Genomic DNA, 16,819 nt, shown 5'->3' with positions numbered 1-16,819 from the left:
ACAGACATTACAAAATTTCTTTCCCCTGTAAGCCTGTTATATTCTTCTGCAGTGAGTTTACAGGGGCCATTATTGAGCCAAATTTTATTCTAACATCAAAGGCAAAAATATTAGGAAAATCTGGGTATAAATTATATGAAGATATCTCAGGCTTCCCAGGAGGGAATCTGGTAATAATTAAAAGACCTCAAGGGGAAACCTGCAACAATTCAATTAAGATCACCCCAAACCACAAGGACATATTGTCTCCAGTATATTTCTCACCTGCCAAAAACACAATCCTGATAAAACGTGGACTTTATAAAATGATTCCCTGCAAAAGTGTGTGAGTATGCTCTGGTTGATGTATATTTATATTCAGTGCCCTTTTTTTAGAGCTATAACTCTAAAGTGGCTAAAAAAGTACTTGATTTCATGTTTCCTACTTAGGAAATTCGTATCTAACCTTTTATTAATAGCAGTGCTCATTTTACTAGAAATGTCATTAAAGAGCTCTACAAGGCATGGTAGCTTGTTCAAAAACTCTGCTATGCATAATCTGATCTATAGGCCAAGAAGAAAGGACAACTTCAATTTGCATATTAGTTAGCCAATCTTTAAGAAAGACAAACTTCCTCACCTCATGTCCCTTCCTTTGCACTTTACAACAGTAAGAAATATCTTTTGTAGGTTCACAATTCTGCTTTTATAAATTAGTAATAGGTAGACTTATATATCTAGGAATATCATCCCAATCCTAGACTCTCCTCTTTTGCAAGAAAGTATTGCCAAATAAGGTAGAAGGCCCATGGCATACAGATAGTATTATTATCAAAAATTGCAGGAGGCCTTTCTTTTCCTCAATCTTCTCCCAAACAATTCTTGTATGACCTAAAACCTGGAGAGTTGGTCAACTTGAAAAGGTGTCAGAGAAAACTTCTTTGGGAAGGACCTTGTACTATTAGCAACTAGCAAACAAATAAAAATCCAAGGGGTTGATAAAGAAGGGTCCCTGTATCACTTATTAAGACAAATGGCTATAGGAGGATACATGTCTTTCTATCTCTATATAAACCTGAGCCTTCTGTGCTTATATTTCCTCCAGTGGTATGTGTTCCCTGTGGGATTAACGTTCTTTGGTGCATTATAGTGATGGAAGGACTGTTTAAAACATTCAGTATAGTTAGTCGTTCATGACTTGAAACACCATGCAACTTCCTATATACTTTATTAAATACCCCCTAAAACAGCAGGTAATGGCCATTACCCACGTTTGGTTGAATAATGTACAAGCTGTGTTTATTCCTAGTAACCTGCATGTTGCATGAGGGTAAGGAACCTCAGCACTTGGTTTTGCCTACTTGGAGATATTGTTTTGTTTTTATTACCCACGGAGCAAGTGTAGAGCCGGATGCAGAGCTAAGGAATAGATTATATTGACTTTCCTTTAGAAGAAGAGACAACTTACTTTCTTTATATTGCCTTTGTACTACTCTGCCACATGTTTATATTTTTCTCGTTCTCTTTAACTTAAGGAAATAAGTAACAACAGTGACCACCTACCCTGTTCAAGACAATTATTTTTTTTATTTTTCTTTCTCTTCCACCTAGCCCACCTTCTACCATGTAGCAAGTACATAAAATACAACAGAATGACTCACTTGTCTACTAATTTTACAACCAGAGGTTAGAAATGAAGCTCCTGCTATTGAGCTATAGTTTGAAAGGTAACATGATGATATGTGTCCCCAGAGCACATTTCAGCCTCACATTTCAATTCTAAAGGTCCCTAAGGGATCTTTGTTCAGAGAGCTCCAAGTATGTTTTAGTTACTGTCTTTAGCATAAGTTATAAGTCCTTTTTAGGATAGCATGAACTTAATTTCTATCAAAAAAGTCTACAGTAGGTAGAATTAAAAGTAGCTAACAGGATCAGCAAAATTATTGTCTGGGGTCTATACACACACCATGACCCGCATACAACTTGGAGCAAGGAGCCTAATAAAGTTAAGATATTTCCCTCCCACCAGAAACTGGGAAATAACTAGCTCTCTCTTCTTTGGTGATTGTATTTCAAAGGGATATCTCCCAGGCCAGTGAGAAAGACAGTCCTGAGCAAAAGGCTTTGAAAGATTTACAGCTCAAAGTGGTAGACAAGGAATTCAAAATTACAAATTTTCTCAAGTAAATCCTCTAAGAAAAAGGAAATCAGTTTATTGCCACATTATTTCAATAGCCAAGATATGGAAGCAACTGAAATGTCCATCAATATATGAATGGATGAGGATATGGTACATATATACAAGGGAAAATTATCCAGCCATAAAAGTGAAAGAAATCCTACTATGTGCAACAACATGGATGGACCTAGAGGTAATATGCTATGTGAAATAAGCCAGGCAGAGAACTACAAATACCATATGATTTCACTTATATGTGGAATCTAAAAACCTAACATAACAAATGAACAAAACAGAAACAGGTGCATAGACTGAAAAGACAAAGAAAAGTTGCCATGGGGGAGATGGGTTGGTAAGAGAGGTGGAGGGATAAAGAGGTACAAAACCTCAGTTTTAATATGAATTAGTCACAGGGATGAAAATAGAGCATAAAGAATATAGACAATAATACTGCAGTATCTTTGTATGTTGACAGATAGTAACTACACTAGTTAGGATAAGCATTTAATAATATGGATAACTATTGACTCACTATGTTGTATACTAGAAACCAGTATAATATACAGGTCATCTTGGACAGCTGGGATCAATTCTCTAAGTTTCTAGTACAGAGTTAAAAATGTTAAATATGGAGGCAATGAGTGTTTAAATATAAAAGCAGATTCATGTTCTCTTTAAGAATTCTCTACAACTGAAGTATTCATAACAGTAAATCCAATAAGATCCCAGTATTAGGAATCTGTAATTACTCTTATTTTTTTTAGTAGCAAGGGAAATATTAGCAGTTGACAAACTTTGGGCTTTCTTTGCTAAAAGAAACTTTCAGATTATGTCCCAAAGCCAGTTGTTTTAAATGTCCACATCAAGGGTCTTATAGATTGAAAACAAAGTCCTAAAAAGTGACCCTGAGGCACAATAAGATCTGTAGTCATCAAGGAAAAAATGAAGTTATTTTAACATACTCAACTCAGTATTGCAGAGAATCATATGACTCACATTTTAGAAGCACATCCTTCTAAGAATTGAGGCAAAAAATCATTTAAAGGAATTATTAAAAATTCAATCCAGTTTTCTTAATTAGGGTTTCACCATATTGTTTTAAAAGAAAAACCTTAACTGTGATAACTATCAAATGTAGGGGATGATGTTTGAATGACTTGCTTGTTCTATTTTACATTACCCACACCTCTTTGCAAATGTTTCCCTTCCTATAGGAAGTCTATTTTATAGTGGTTGTGTAGTTCAGTGAGCCCTCTCAACAAACCAAACTCTCATTAGTAATTCTGCTGAGAAAATTACACAAATTGCAAGGTCGGGAGGGCTTGGTTGCACTAGAATAGACAAGAGAGAGACTATGTTCTTATACATCAGTAGAGACTTTTGCAATCTTTTGCTGTAGTAATTGCTATTTTGGAAAGGCAGAGCTCTCCATTCCTGAATTAAGCCTGAGGCATTTTTGAATCTCTGTTTGTAAAATTGCAATTCTTTCTACACAGAATTAAACTATTTAACCTAGGGGAACATTTGTGATCTCAAAATACAATGCTTTAAGTTTCTTCAGTTACTTCATACAGTTATCTTGTCTGGTGCTTTAATTCACACAGGATGGTCCATATCTTCTTGAGCAATTTTTTTCCCCCAGTGTCTCCAGAAATCCTATTCAATCTGGGATCAAATAGGGAATTTCATTTGTCTATTATATATGCTTAAGCAAGTCACTTTACATCTCCAAGCTTTAGTTTTCTTAAATGTAAGAAGGATAATAAGTATTTACAAAGTTGTTATTCCTGGAATAAGATAATGTGTGTGAAAGTGTCCTGTAAGTTGTAAAAAAATACAAATCTTCAAAAAAAAAAGTATGATGTAATTTGCTATAAAGTTGTTTTCTTCAAAGTTATATACTTTGCCAATAAACTTCAATACAGGATGAGACTTTTCTATCTCAATTTATCTCCTTCAGAGCCCTAAAGTGTGCTTTTGGAAAGCTATTCCATTGCCAACCTGTCTGTTGGGAAATGGAAATACCTAGAACAGGGGCATAAATATTCTAGGCTCTTGAATTTTCTTCCCTCCAATTTACTTGATTAATATTAAATATTTGCAAGTTTTTATGCTGTTTCCTGAATTTTCCCACTTCTTGGGAACTGCTGTCTTGGAGTTTGCAAGTACTTTCCTTTCTACTTTTCTACTCCTAGATCTTTTGTGCATGCATATGTACAGTGGTGATGGTGGTGGAGGAAAATTATTATGCAGATAGTGTATTGAAAGTGTGATACCTGAGGGGAAAATGACGAATTAAAGGGTAATTCAGTTATTAAGTTGATTATGATGAAATTCAGCATTTTAAAAATTGGCAAGGTCTTATGAATAAAATTACTATTTTTGAAATAACACAATATTTTTTAAAAGGCTAATAAGAAATCTATCCTCTCTCCTCTCTAAAGATTAACAGAGAGATGGCCTCAGAGTATAAAAGGAAGGTTCATTTTCTTGTTTGACTTTCAGTTACTTAACTCATTACCTCATTTACCCCTAGTCGGATTTTAGGTTCACCTAAATAACATTACATCATTAAAGAAAGGTTGAAGTAAAATCATAGTCTTTTAATCTAGATATCACAGATCACTTATGCCAGTTTCATTTTACAGATAACCAAGGTGACCACAGCCCCTGGCTTCCCCAGTGCAGTCCAGATTCAGTCCTGTCATCCTGGTGTAATTATTGTTAGCATCCTGTTCACTCCCAAATGTGTCCTGGTTTGGATGATAAATTACAGTCATCCTGTAAGCATAGAAAATAAAACATAGAAAGTCAAGGGAGTTACTCAAATCTGAGTAAGTATTTAGCTCTGCCTTTAGGGCCAGAACTCAGACCTGCTGACTTTTTTCCTGGAGTTCTAGTCACTGTATCCCAGGTTCTTGCCACTTTATCTCTTAGTCCTTGCAATTCATGAGTGATTTTTAAAACAGATGGAAAGGTCAAGTCCCAACGAAAAATAGACAAATTCTTCTACAACAACATCAACCAACCAGTTCCTACCTAAAAGAAACTAAGTATTTTCAATTTACCTCCTTCTACACTAGCATGTATTGTTCTTTTATACATTAGATTTCTAGGAAAATATGCTGACAACATCAAAAATTGTTTTGTTTTGTTTAGTTCTAATATAAATAAATAAAATTCCACTGCTGGGGACCAAGGAGAACATAGTTTCTTTCAGCATAAATAAATCTATCAGTAATGAAACTTAAGTGGGTTCTTTCAGTTACCCAGGAATATGCCAACTGCAAAATATTTGCTGCCTGCTCTTTAGCCCTGGGGAGTAGAAGATCATGCTTGTTAATGGATGATTATGTGCTATGGAAAAGAATTAGTACCCAACGCAGGTCCTGCACTTTCTAGTTCGAAGGGCTTGAACTTGAAGATCACCTCCTGTCAGGGGACCTTTGGACATGGGGCCCAAGTGTGAATAAAGCCCTACTGTTGCTCTGCTTATTTGCTATGCATCAGGCACTGGGCAATCTGTCATGCATCTGCTCTGTTCAGGCTTTGCCTAATGATGTGGGAGGATCACAAAGTCTAATCTGACACAGTGGCTGTGTAAATGTCATATGGGTCCCTTGTACATTTGCCTGAGGGCTTCTTGATGGGGGCACATTTCAAAAACGATAAAGGTTATAGCACCTGGTGAAGGATTTATGCCATGCAGTCTACAGGCCATGATTTAGTTTTGTAGCAGACATTCCATTTTAAATTTAGGAATTAATCATTTAGCATAGCTAGTTTTATTGGGTACCATAGAATGAATATACAAGAAAGAATAAGCGATGAGGTTTTGTACATCATTGATTTTGTTAAATTAAAATAATAAATTCTTATATATTCTCTCTCTTTGATATAATTCTGGTAAAAGAGACATTAATCAAAACTTCTTTTTGCTTTAGAAGTACCCGAGAGGCTTATAGTCAAATAGCATTGCCAGTTAATCATTAATACAATCCAACATTGCAAATTCTAATTCTAGAAATCAAATAAAAAATTCTTATATATTAAATGATTTGTGGAATATTCTAATTCTAATGAGGTCCCACATATATACATAAACACAGAAATTCTCATCCCCAAACCAATATGTAAAGACATTTCTGGAATGGAAGTTATTTCCCCCTAATAAATATGAATAAAGTCCCTAAAGAAACCTCCAAGGTATCATCATCGGTCAACATTGTTCCTTTATCCTCTAAGACTGCAGTTCACTTCCCTGGCACATTCCAATAATCAGGGCCACTTTTAAACAATGCCAAAACTTGATACCCACCTTCTTTTTGGGGGGGCAGGCAGTTGTTTCTGTCGTTAGGAGGAAGTATCACCCAAGTGCATGGGAAAGATGCAAGGAGCAAGCCCACCTAACAGCGAGCCGCCCACTGGAAAGTGAGGTGCAGACTATGGAAAGAAGGATGCTGAGCACAACCTTAGGAATGTGATTATTAGACTGAAGGTCTCTGTAAACTGAGCATGCAAATTATTTGAATGAAATTAATAAAATCACCCTCACTGGAAATTGCTGAAAGATGCTAGAATGTATACATCTGTAAATAATATGAAGTTATTCTAAGAACAAAAGAACTGATTTCTGTAAAAAATACTCTGCTGTTCAAGTTCACCTAAAAAAAGTGACTGGCCATTCCAGTTTGTCAGACTCCCTGGGAGCTGGGACTTTCAGTACAAACACTGGAAAACTGGGCAATCAGAGATGCATCAGGCCCCTTGTTAACTGCTCGGAACTCCAGGGGAAGAGAGGAGGACACTGCCCAACCTGGAGTGCAAGCATATTCACATCATCCCAACAGTCACCCAAGGTATATGATCAGCTCAGGTGATAGCTTTTTACAGCCCAGTAAGTTCCTGCTATTTCATATCTCCCTGCCCACCTTCTTGCACCACCTTTCTCCTATAAAGCGCTCTTTGATTCTGTCACTGCTTTTGTTTGTTGTCCACATTTCTAATAACACGTAGTTGCTTCTGTGAACAGTCTTTGAAATAGATTCCAATACATTTTATTGTCTGCCCTCATTTATCTTTGTCTAGTTTTATTCAGATTGTTCTTCTTCCATTTCATACTGTGGCTATTTTTTACAAGTTGATCCATTTACCATTTTACTTACGTTTTCCAGTTTAGTTTTTCAATATGGATATGTCTTTCTTCAATATGAAGTACTTCAGACATACAAAAAAGATGTAAAGTATAATCTAAAAGAACACATTTACCCACCACCAAGGATACATAAGAACATTAAAATGAAGTTGAATGCCCCTACTTCAATTTCTATTCTCCCTACCTTCCCTCCAGAGCAAATAACTAACGGAGTTTGATGTTAGTCCTTTCCAAACAATCTTTACATTTTAACACTTGTATATATTCATGCATAGTAGACTATACTGTTTGGCATACTTTCAACATTTATATAAAGAAATCTTACTGTATGTATTGTAGGGGAGGAAAAATTTTTCCCTCTCCCCTTCTAGATTCTTGGCTAAGCACCCCCTGTAATAATACAGATTAACAGGAGAGAAACATAATGTATGAATGTTTACCTCCTATATGCATGGGAGATACCTAAGAAAACTCTCACGACTTGAAATGGCCCAAGTCATCACCTTAGATACCGTCTTCAGCTAAAGATAAAAGAAAGATGTTGAGAGTGAGGGGTGGGGAAGACCATTTTGGGAGATGGCCAGGAAAAGCACAGTAAACAAGAGTATGCTTGTCTCGCAGATCTGTCTCTGTGTTCTCTCTTGATATGAGTTTCTGAAGATGGAGAGTCATCCTCTTCCTAGCAGAGAGAAAGGTTCCCTGATAAATGGAGATTTCCCTGATACATGTGAATTCTTACAAAAGGGTAACTTGGTTTTCAGATCTTTCCTGGTGTCTGCTGTTTCTTAATAATAATCAGCCCTAAACAATCTATATGCCAAAGAGGCATACTTTGTGGTGGCAAATTCTGTTCACTTCAGCATTGCCCTCCAACTTAAATGTGTCAGTACCATGTAGGAAAAATTCAGCTATCCTAAACACATAGATTGTAGTCTAATCATTCAAGAATTGAATAGTATCTCATTTTAAAGATACACTATATTTTATCCATTCTTCTATGGATGGACATTAATATTGGGTGAAAAAGAAACAACAGGCCTCCAAATGGACTCACTTTTGCTGAGCCCAGCAAGAGTTAATACCCAACGTAACTGTAGTGTCAGCCTCTCCCCAAGATTAGAATATTAACCAACCAGCCTGGAATCTCCTGATGAGCACTAGTAAGGCTATCTGCTTGATAACACCCCTGCCTTCCCTAAGGGCGGGTAACCTTGCCTGAAATCAGCCTCTTAACTTCCTTGTCCCGCCTTCCTGCTCCTATAAAATCCTTCTATTTTATACACCTCCTTGGCCCTCTCCTCTACTTGTTAGATAGGAGCTGCCCAATTATGAATTGTTGAATAAAGCCAATTAGATCTTTAAATTTACTTGGTTGAATTTTATTTTATTCACAATTGCTTCCTAATTTTTGTCTATTTAAAATAATGTTCCTATGTACCATGTGTCTCCATGTTCACACATAAAGATCTACCTAAAATGTATATGTAAAGGAGTTGCTTGGTATGAGGGGTGTACACCAAACACCTAATGAAATATTGTGAGGACCAACTGATACAGCAATTTACACAGTCTTCAGCATGATATGAGTCCCCATCACTCCATGTATTTGCTGATACTTTATACTTTCAGTTTTCCAGTTTTTGTCATATACATGTGAGAAAAGATTTTTTTCATGACATTTATTTGCATTTCCCTAAGTATTAGGTTGAACAGCATTTTTACTGCACTTTTGAGCATTCAGTTTTTCTCTTATTTGAATTATCTATATTGATATTGTATCCATTTATTTGCTGGTTTGTCTTTCTCTTATTGATTTGTCAAAGGTTTCTTTCATACAGATATTAATTCATTGCCAGTTACATAACTTGAAAATATGTTCTCTGTTTGTGATCTGTCTTTCTATTCTGATGTGGAGATGTTTAAACTTTTTCTATTGAAAGTACATCTATCAGCATATCTTTTTATGGTTTATATTTTATTATTAAACAAGGTCATATGGGTATTCCATATATTTTCTTCTAAATATTTTAAAGTATTCATTTCCAAAATTAGGTATTAGACTTAATAGTGAAATGATTACTGTGAATGGTATGAAGGAGTGATGTGGGTCGAATTGTGTCCTCCCAAAATTCATATGTTGATGTCCTAACCCCCGGTACTTCAGAATATAAACTTACTTAGAGATAGGGTCTTTATGGAGGTAATCATCTTAAAATAAGGTCACTAGGCTCCAGGGGGATGCTTCTATAAGCCAAGGAATGCTAAAGATTGCCAGATAACCAGAAGCTGGGCAAGAGACATAGCACAGATTCTCTCTCACATCCCTCAGAAGGAACCAATTCTGGGGCACCTTGATCTTGAATGTCTAGCCTCCAGAACTGTGAGAAATAATTTCTGTTTTTTAAGCCACTTAGTTTGTGGTACTGAGTTACAGTGGCTCTAGCACACTAATATGGAAGATTTTTTTCTTCAAAATGATTAACCAATTGCCTCGAAACCAACTGCCCAATACTAAATGGTTCATCTTTTCCTCTGTGAAAAATCGACAGGACTGAAGAAGCCATTTTAAAATGGAGCCTGGGCAGCCGCTGCAGAGAAACTGGTCTTACTTGCCTTTCTTTAAACTGGGCTAAAACCTTTGGATGGGGAAACCAGCAACTGTTTAGAGCAATTGCTTGAGAAGTCAGCATGAGAATGGACATCCTGATGGCGGGACTAAGTTATGGAATTTCTGAAGCCAGAATCTGTAGTCAGTGTACAACCCCGAATAGCTTGGCTTGCTACCACTCACAGAAAACTTTTTTTCTCTCCTTTAACGTATGTAATTGCTCTTTCCTTTTCCTCATAAAAACCCCTTATTTTGGACTATAAGCAGGACACTATTTGGACACTACTGAATCTGTACTCCCTGAATTGAAATTCTCTGATCCACAGTAAAAGCTCACTTGCCTCTCACTGAGGCTGTCATTGTGACTCTTCACTTTCAGGTTAAGATCTCCTTTCACTGAATCACCTCCTTTCTTTGAAATAAAGTTTCCACTTATGTGTATCTCTATGACTTCTCTGACCTGAAGATATATTTTGAAACTATATCTGTATATCCTTGCTTTCTTAGTAAAATGTCTTTTTACTATAGTTTAATTATTATAGCTTTATATCATCAATATGGTGAGCCCCCCCTCCCCAACCATTCTACCTCAGGAATATTTCAGTTATTTTTTTCCCCATTGTCTATCCATATAAACTTTGGAATTCATTTGTTAATTGGCCAAAAATAAAATAAAATTCTAAAAAGAGTTAGCATTTTTAATTGAAATTGCATTGACTTTGTAATTCCAATTTTAGAATTGAAATCTTTACAAGATTGCATTTTCCTATTCATGATACTGTCAGGCAGAAAGACAAAAATGGACAGGATAAAAAGGAAAGAGGGCCCCCCAAAATGACTCAGGTTGTTGATCAGATAGAGCCAGGGAGCCAGAAATGACTCAGAGAGTTAATCAGATGAAGCCACAGGGTCCAAGAGTGACATAGGAAATGTCCAGGGTCTCCCCAGGTAAGAAACATCAGAGGCACAGGCACAGTACAGCCCCTGTCCTCATTTCACCAATCAGAACAGGCCTGGAGAGCTAAGCGCTGTCAATCAAGGACTGCTCAGCCCCACCAAAAGCACATTAAAGAAGCCTCAGAATGAGCATCCGGGCCTGTCTCACCTTAGGCAGGCCCCTCTCTATTACTCGTGCAGAGTGCATTCAAACTTACTTTGCTTTCTTGACTTTGGTTTCTTGTCTCACTGTATCTGACTTCCCTGCGACACAAGCAGAGTTCCTTCCTTCCTAACACTAGTATATATCTCTCAGATTATGTAGGTACCCTTTAATATTTTTAATGAAGTTTTCTCATTTTCTCCATAGAAGTCTAGGGTATCTTTTCATTAATGTACTCATAGGTATGTCATCTTTTTGTTTTAACTGTAAAGATGTTTCATTAAAAATATATTTCTAACTGGTAGAGAAATGCAATTGGTTTCTATACAACCAATTTAAATACAATGATCTTATTGAATTATCATATTAAGGCCAATAACTTGCTTCTAAATTCTCTTGCTTTCCTTAAAAAGACAATCCATTAATAGGATTAATAAGTAACAACAATTTTGTCATTCTTTTAAAATTTCTATACCTTAATAGATTCACTCTTTTTTTCTTACTACACTGTCTAGGGACTCTGGTACAATATTTAATAGTGTATATTCTTGCCCTGTTTCAAATGTGAAAAGGAATGTCTCTATGATTTCTTTATAAGTATGATGTTTGCTACAGGTTTTTGTGGATATGCTTCAGTCAAGCAGAGAGGCCTCCTCACGAACCAGTGTCTCCATACTCAGTCTCTTGAGATATTCAACAGTAGTAGGAAAAATATGTATTTGGACTTGTTTTTATTTTTGCCTAAAAAATATTTAAGTACTCTATGCATTGACAGAAGTACATGCATGTTATTTTTTAAAATATACATATTTTGTGATGGATATCCATATTTTTTTAACTATTAAGGGCCCACAATACAAAACATTTGCATATCATGTCCCAAATTGTGACCTAAAGACCACTTCATCAGTGTCACTAAGGAATCTTGCCAAAAATATGGATTTCCAGACAAGAATCTAATAATCTGTGGACATGGACTATAAATCTGCATTTTTATTAATCTCTAAGTCATTATCTGGCAGCATAATATTTCAGTACCATTATCCTAAATAATGATGACCCTGAAGATTCTTAAGATTTACATTTTTTCCCCTTAATTGTAAAGCCTTGAGTCTTCAAAAGGTCTCTCATCATAGGATTTTACAACATGTTGTTCGCTAAGTATAAATGAGATACCTAACTTGAAAAACACAGAAAAAAGATAAAACATAAAAGTCTCATGCATATGAACTCAATTTATCCTTTTAGTACTACTGATTGTTTAAATTTTTTTATCATTAATATACAATTACATAAGCAACACTGTGGTTACTAGATTCCCCCATTATCAAGTCCCCACCACATAGCCCATTACAGTTACTGTCCATCAGTGTAGTAAGATGCTATAGAGTCACTACTTGTCTTCTCTGTGCTATACTGCCTTCCCCATGCTCCCCCCCTACATTATGTGTGCTAATCGTAATGCTCCTTTATCCCCTTATCCCACCCTTCCCACCCATCCTCCCTAGTCCCTTTCCCTTTGGTAATTGTTAGTCCATTAGTACTATTGATTTTTACTGTTCGTACTAAAGATAGATGGGAATAATTACAACCTAAGTCTTGAGGAAGGGCTGGCTTTTATGTTAAATATCATTTATTCACATTTTTGTGTAGGACTTGTGGTTCAACTCCTGCTCAAATGTTCTCATACATATTGTCTGGTCCAACTATATTCTTCCAATATTTTATTAATAAAATTTATAGGAAAACATAAGCAGTAAACTCTTGAATATCAATATTAGTAATTTTTTTCTGCATATGTCTCCCCAGGGAAGGGAAACAAAAGCAAAAATAAACAAGTGGGACTACATCAAACTAACAGTTTCTGCACAGCAAAGGAAACCACCAACAAAACAAAAACGCAACCTACTGGACAGGAGAATATATTTGCAAATGATATATTTGACAAGGGCTTAATATTCAAAATATATAAAGAGCTTATACAACTAAATACCAATAATCATTATCATCATCGCCATCATCATCATCATCATCTAATTAAAAAATGAGAAGGTGACCTGAATAGAAAGTCTTGTGACGAAGACATGCAGATGGCCAAAAAATACATGGAAGAATGCTCAACATCACTAATCATCAGGGAAATGTGAATCAAAACCACAATGAGCTATCACCAGTCAGAATGGCTATCCAAAAACAAAAGATAAGGGCTGGCATGGGCGTGGAGAAAAAGGAACTTCATGCATTGTTGGTGGGAATGTAAACTGGTACAGCCACTACAGAAAACAGTATGGAGGTTCCTCAAAAAATTAAAAATAAAAGTACTATATGACTTAGTAATTATGCATTTGAGAGTTTACCCTAAGGGAAAAAAATCACTAATTCAAAAAGATATATGCACCCCAATCTTGTTGCAGCATTATTTACAATAGCCAAGGTTTTGAAGCAACCTGTATCCCTCAATAGATATTGAGGGGATAAAGAATGGATAAAGAAGATATGGTACATAAGTACAATGAAATATTATTCAGACATAAAAAAGAATGAAATCTTTCTATTTACAACAACACAGATGGACCTACAGAGTATTATTCTAAATGAAATAAGTCAGAAAGAGAAAGACAAATACCATATGGTTTCATGTATATGTGGAATCTAAAAAATAAATCAAATGAACAGACAAAACAGAAGTGAACTCATAAACACAGAAAACAAACTAGAGGTTGCCATAGGGGAGGGAAGGGGAGGAGGGAGTATGGGCAACAGATGAAGGATATTAAAAAAAATATATAAAATTTATAGTAACACTGAAATACCCTATGTTCTCCCCATTTAGATCAACCTCACAATATTTTGACCTTCATTTATCATTGATTATATTGGCACACTTTTTTTTACCAATTCACATTTCTCTCAGGTGATCCCCAAGGAGGTCAATAAACAAAGTCATTTTCCACTATCCACTCAAAAGAAAACCATTTTTCTCCTTCAGTTCTCTGACTACAAAAAACAGAAGCCTGTTCTCTAGTTTCTCTCTTTTATGATTCCCTGTTGATCCCTCACTTAGGTTTTACTCTCCTGTTTCTTCTTCCAGGTCTCCAGTGGAATAAAGTAGGCAGGAGAAGGAAATCATTCTCTTTCTCCTGCCTACTTTATTTATATTTATCTGAGGGTGGCCACTTACTCAACTGAAGATGGAGAAACTGATAAATTCATCACATATACTACATTACAGTACATTAGTAGTGCATTATAATGTATTTTTAACATTAGACAACCAGTCCCCTTTATTGTGTGATCAAGTTTGCTTCATATAAAATTATAGCAATTTTCAGGAATAGTTCTGGCTTTCTGTGTAGCGTATGTTTTCAGCCAATATGCTGTAGTAAAACAAAACCCAAATACTTGGTTTAAAGTCACGTTAATATCAATTTATTCTACCGGCTGATTCTTTGTCAAACAAAAGATTGGAGAAAGTATTCTCCCATTGGAAGTTCTCATTTGGATTTCAACTATTTATTTTCCACCCATTTCTAAAAGGCTTTGTACAGAAAGGTTTCTCTCTCTCTTTTTTCTTAAATTTTCTCTCAGAAGCATGCTGACTGAGGCAAGGAATAGACTATATTGAATTTTGTGCAGCGTTTGTAATTTTTGCTAAATGATAAATATTAATTGTTATTTAAAAATACAATAGAAAGTTAAGCCTCTTAGTTCCTAACTATTATATACAGCAACCTACTGAGTTAATACAAATTTAATTTGTAATAATTACTTCTGTATACATAAATTATATGGTACAGTATAATAAATGATAATAGTAGATATTACAAAATGGGCTGACATCTTAACAAAAAACATTCTAACACATGGCTATTATACTGGAAGAAACCGGAATTGTGAAGTAGCTACATTTGCAATTTGCTTAGAAAATGAATCACAATGCATTAATGCCTTTGAATAATTTGCAAGTAAATGAACCAAAAAAAATAAAATAACATAAATGGCCAGCCATAGATATTTGTTATTTGGGGGTAGGAGAGATGGTGGTAAAGGGGAGAGGCATTGGAATAAAACCTTGAATTAACAGGTGCTTACATGTATGCTAAGACATCTTATAACATTTAACCAGCAGAGGTCTAAAATGCAATTACTTTGTATTTATTGTTTTGCTAATTTGTTTCCTAATAAAATGTTATTGCCCAATGACAATATTGAATTAACTACATAATGATGCTCTTGAAAATCAGCTAGATTAAATGATAAAATCCAATGGCTGGAGAATTACTTCAGAGATCATCTAGTCAGTCCTAAATTTCCCTGTAGCAAAATTCCTTTTAAATCATTGCATAAAGATGCCTCATTCTGTGTGTGGTAAAGGTCTATCCAAGATCCAAACCCCTTCTTCCTCACTAACAGAATCTTGAATTTGATCAGGGCTGCAAAGATGCTTAATTAAATCTTCACCCATCTCAGCCACCCTTGCAGTTAAGATTGGCCATCTGACACAGCTCCAGTAAAACATACCTGAGCAGAAGTCTCCTAGAGGCTTCTGGGAAAGTGTATATTGATTTAGAAGTTCACAGTGTGCTAAGCTCATGTATCACATTTTCTACATCAGCTCATTTAATCCTCTTAACACCTGGATGAGGCAGCATGGAGGTGTTAACTATCTCAATGTGGTTAAAAACTAAAATTCAACTGAGTAAATTTTAAATATCTTATTGGCTTTATTTAACAATTCATGAATTGGGCAGCATCTTACCTAGTGGATAGGAAGGAGCTGCCAAGACTTTTCTAAAATTAAAGACTTTCATAGGCATAAGGGAGAAGGGCAAGGAAGTTACTAGCAAAAAGTGAGTCAATTGTGGCAAGGTCACCCTCCTGAAGGGGATGGGTGGGGTCTATTGGGCAGATAACCTCAGCAGTAGATCCTGATTGACGGGTTTCAAACTCTACTTCTTGGCATAAACAACTCCATTTGGGGCCTGTTGTCTTGTTACTAGCAATATTTATATAGCTGTTTAGTAACAGGGCTGGGATGTGAACACAGATAATCTGATAACAGAATCTATAACCCATGAATCCTCTTTTTCTCTCACTCCCCACATCCAATAGCTTACCAACATCGACTGTACCCTCAGGGTAGGCCCAGTCTGCTTGCTCTCTTCCCACTGGCCCTGCTGTGTCTTCTCCAACCATGAATGAAGGCCCTAATATACCATTCCTTCCATATCACCTTCCCACTATAAAGGTTCTTTTACTAAAGTGCAAAGTGAATCCTATCTCTCTTTAGTCTTCAATGATTAGTTTATAATTGACCAGACATTCTTACTTTGTAAACGAAACAAATTCTGTACTAGACCAGACTGCCTATGAAACACCAGGCTAGAGCTCTAACAACTGACTGCTTTAATAATTAACTAAACTTTTTAAAGTTTATTCTTTAAAAAATAGGATGACAGTCATTCTATAGAATATAAGATGGAATCATCTTGTACAGACAAGAAATGGAAGTACAAGAGCAAGAACCTGTACATAGGCTGGTTTCATTTGACCCACGTGATGCTTTTAAAAATAAATTAAAGTCTGAAGGTCCAGAAACTGTATTCCTTCAAGGCAACAGTTACCTAGACCTGAGCAGCCACCACTCACTCAATGATTCAACAATCTGGCCTGCAATGTCCTTCTGTTTTTATACTTGGCAATCTGTTCATTTACACTATGGGCCTGAGTCATGGAGATGTGAGTTTGGGGCCCTGGTCACTTTTTTGTAGTAACCTTGTCATTTTTGCAGTTGCAATC

The sequence above is a fragment of the Manis javanica genome, chromosome 2 (assembly GCF_040802235.1).
Source record: "Manis javanica isolate MJ-LG chromosome 2, MJ_LKY, whole genome shotgun sequence".
NCBI classification, from domain to species: Eukaryota; Metazoa; Chordata; class Mammalia; order Pholidota; family Manidae; genus Manis; species Manis javanica.
The sequence above is the reverse complement of the archived record's forward strand: the minus strand, read 5'-3'. Positions refer to the sequence as shown.